General features: G+C 55.1%; 1 long non-coding RNA gene across 1 annotated transcript; it reads left to right on the top strand.

The window, feature by feature from the left end:
• The first annotated feature begins 226 nt into the window (after nucleotides 1-226).
• On the top strand, nucleotides 227-1,647 carry LOC124993352 (uncharacterized). The gene is made up of 3 exons (XR_007110296.1): nucleotides 227-453; nucleotides 781-971; nucleotides 1,316-1,647. It is a non-coding gene; the product is annotated as an uncharacterized LOC124993352 (long non-coding RNA).
• Nucleotides 1,648-3,899: the final 2,252 nt, after the last annotated feature.

Raw genomic sequence — 3,899 nt, forward strand, 5'->3', positions numbered from 1 at the left:
TCTTAAAAGGTGTCTGGAAGGACGTGATGGGAGGACAAGTGGCCAATTGAGACAGAGCAAGGACGCTGCAAAGGGAGGTGCAGGGTGACGAGGGAGCCCTGGGAAGGCAGGAGAGGAGGTGCAGTGTCAGCACTGTCTGTGGAGAGGGGCTCACAAGTGGGTCCAGGGAGGTCACTGTCCTAGGAGCCCAGGACGGAGGGAGGCCCTGGGTCACTCTTGGGCTTCCCTGCCCTTGGAGTCTTGCTACAGGCCTGGGTTGAGCCCTGGTTTAGCTGGTCAACTTAGGCAGGGTCACTGGGAGATGGCCTTGCCCAGTCCTGCTGGTTCTGAGCTCCTCTTCCATCCCCATCTCCCTCCAGGGAAGATCCCTTCAGGACAACAAGCCCTTTGAGTAGGACGGTGCCACCAACTGGTATTTGACCATTCGTGTACCACTGGGACCCAAGCGAGTTGGTAAACCAGAAGCTCAAGTGGCGATCCTGAGGCTGGTGGGGTGAAGTTGGGTCTTCTCCCCGCCCTTACCCCAGCTCCCAGGCCCTGACACTCACTGTTCCTTTGCTCTGGGGTTTTCTCCAGGGCACTCTGGGAGCCTCTGGGGACTTCCATCTTCCATGCCCTCCTACATTCTTGCCCCAAGAAATGGGGTAGAGGGAACTGCAGCCTGGATGAGGCTCCTGGATGAGAGCCCTGGGCTCTGTGCTCCAAGCTGAGGGATGAGGGTGGCCGGGGAGACCAGGCCAAGGTGGGTAGTGACCCTTGCATCTGGCTGTCACTCCCCAGGTATACGTCTGCTGCTGTCTGGATGCAGAGGGAGGAAGGAACCGAGTGGAGTCCATGCAGGCCCTGTGCTCTCTAAGATACTCCTCCCCACACTATCCCACAGACCTCCCTGGGCCCAGGTCTCTAACTATGGGTGTCTACACACATGGGCAGGGCCCCCAGGGAGTGGTGAGGCTGCAGCTTTCCAGGAGGTGAGGAGTAGTGGATGGGCATTGGGAGAGGGGTGTCTGTGGGTCACACATGTGTTGGAGGAAGCCCCTGAGGTGAGGCCGGCCCTGAAGCTGAAGCACCTGGAGCTTAAGGAGTGGGATTATGGACCTGGATGTGCAGGGTCCAGGTCACAGGGCTTCAGAGCACACCCAGGTGTCCCTGGATAAATAAAAAGACTGCACTGCTAAATTTCTGGTTGACCTTGGATCAGTCACTTACCTTTCTGGGCCTCAGTTTCCTCAGCTAAATGAGGATTGGGACTAGTCCAGTAGTGTATAATGTTTTAAAGGAGATTCTTTTCTTTTCTTTTCTTTTTTGTTAATAGAATTTTTTACTCGAAGTCCCATGTGAAACATATGGAGTGGAGCATCAGGAGTGCAGTGGGGTGGGTAACCTGGTGCCCCTCAAGGGTGCCAGCCCTCTCCTCTGTCCCGCCTCCAGGGCCCAGGGGCTTGACTGTGAGCTGTGGGGTGGAGGTTAGGGAGGCCCCCATGTACTGACTCTGTGTTTAGCTTCCCATCAGCCGGATGCAGCAGTGGGAGGTCCCCAGGGAGGTTCAGCCTCCCATTCACCCCTTCCTAGCCGGCAATGCCAGGACGTGCAGCAGAACTTCATCCTCTGAGCCCCTCATGCCTCGCTCCCCTGTTGGGAGTACCAAGACCCCTGTGCCTATTAAATTCTCATAAATATTTTTTGCTGCTTCCAATAGCTGTTCTGTGTCTTTTCTAGGTTCAGAGAACCTAGGGGTGTGGGTGGGGGGCTCTGAGGGGCTGGGACAGAACCCTCCTGGGAGGAAAGAGTGTTGCTGTCTGGAGATGCCAGCTCAGGAACCAACGCTGTCTGGCTCTTTGACCTTGGGCAAGACACTGAGCATTTCTCTCATCCTTCCTGGGGATGGACCCAGCCTTACCCTGCAGCACCCCTATCTGACTATAGAGGGTGTCGTTGCCCAGGAATTCAAAAACCAGCTCTGGCCCAGCCCTCCTGTGGGCGGGTCACTAGCCTGAGGCATCCCAGAGATGTGGGAAGGGTGGAGATGTTCCTCCTGCATCTTCCCTGCAACTGTGTCCCACCCTGGTCCCTTCCTCCTGCTGGGCTTAGTCAGGTGCTGGTTCTGGTCCTGTCCCTGCGGTAAACCCAGGTCCTTTGAGTCTGCAGCCCCTAAGTTCGGGCAGGGGCCACATGAAACTGTGTCTCTGATAGTGGCCAGAGTGTGATCATGGGACTGGGAATAATATCACCTTCATAGTAGGTTGTTGGAGGATGAGGTGAGGTATTTCATCTGGTGCACAGCAGGCAAACAATGAATGCAGCTGGTGTGATTCACGATTATTTTCTCCACTACACAGGGTGACTATCTCAGAATTTCCAGAGTAGGGAGAGGGGACTCTGAATTTGTATCAAGGACCCCAAATCATCTTGCCATGTGAAGTGTCAGGACAGCCACAAACCATATTACTTCCTTTCACCCTTGCATTCAGTGAAAGCACGGTGTGTGATGAAATCATAGGCAAAAGGATGTCACGTCCCCTAGATGTGCGTGTGTGTGTGTGTCTGTGTACGCACACAGGTTGGTATCAGCCCATGTTCTGGGGTTTGTCAGAACCGCCCTTATCCTCCCTGACCAGCCTTAGGAGCTGGGTGACCTATGATGCAGGAGACCTCTCCAGCTCTCCAGACCACTGAGTCCCACCACAAGGCTATTTTTCCCTCAGCCTTCCCACCCCCACCTGTCCCTAGAAGCCCAGGCCCCTCCCTGTCCAAGCCCCAGCCCCACCCACCTGCCCGACTCTGGCCCTCTGAGCCAGGGACTCCAACTCTTCTCACTCCCCTATCCCTGTCCCAGTACCTCTGAGGTCCCAAGTTCCTTTGGGATTTAAGGCTGTTCTCAAATCTTATGCTTGCTCAATTCAGAAACCCTTGGGCTCTGGGCAGGGGTTCAGAGTGCAGATGAAAATGCAGCCCAGTTGGCCTTACTGTAAATGGCTCCAGGAGTCCCATTTGAAGTTATTACCACCCACATTTAAGCACAAAGCTGAAGCAGCCTTCCTCACCTGGGAAGCCCAAAGTTCATGGTCACATGGCAGAGAAGGAGGGGAGGGGTTCTTTTGAGTCCCTGAGCCTAGGTTGTGTGTCTATGAACCTGTGTGGGTCACCTCCTGTGTGTGCAGGAAGGATGGGTCAACCCCACTGTCCAACAGGGAAGAAGGAGTGGGGAAGCCAGAGGTTCCCAAGCTCATTCCCAAAGGAGAACCCTCTGGATAACCTGGATCTGGGTGAGAGAGGAAGGGAGGGGTCCAGGAGCCTGGGCCAAGGCCTGGATGTGCATCATGGGACTGCATGGGTGAGGAGTGCTGTAGGAAGTCTAGATCCTGGAGGGGCCGCCAAGGTCAGGCCCCAGTCTGGAGTTCTCGCTGCCTCCTGCCCAGCCTCGCTGGCTGCCCCTATGCCATCCTTCCTGGTTCAGGACTGCACTTATTGGCTCCCTGTCTCCAGGTATACAGGGGACTCACTCAGTCTCAGGCAAGGGCCTTCCAAATCCTAAGCTAGATATGAGTCATCTCCTCTGACACCATGGACCTCAGTTTCCCCACTGAGGAAGGATGTAATTGCCCCCAGATTCTCAAAAGAGAGCCTGGCTTCTCCAAAGGCAATGACTTCCTGCCCTGGGATGAAGATTTTGTTCTCTATTCCCTTCCAGCCTAGGATTCCTAGAATTTCTTTAAGAAAGGCCCTTGGACCAGGCTCCCGGCTTCCTGAGGGTTATGTGAGACGTAGCTCTTTCCTTCCTTTGACATCCTCTACCAAACCCTCTACCCTAAGCCTTGGGCCAGTCTCATGACTCCTTGCCAAGCTGAGAGGCCTCAACTGAGGTGCACCCTTCCCTTCTCCCTCCTCATTTCTGCTGA

The sequence above is a fragment of the Sciurus carolinensis genome, chromosome 9 (assembly GCF_902686445.1).
Source record: "Sciurus carolinensis chromosome 9, mSciCar1.2, whole genome shotgun sequence".
Classification (NCBI taxonomy): domain Eukaryota; kingdom Metazoa; phylum Chordata; class Mammalia; order Rodentia; family Sciuridae; genus Sciurus; species Sciurus carolinensis.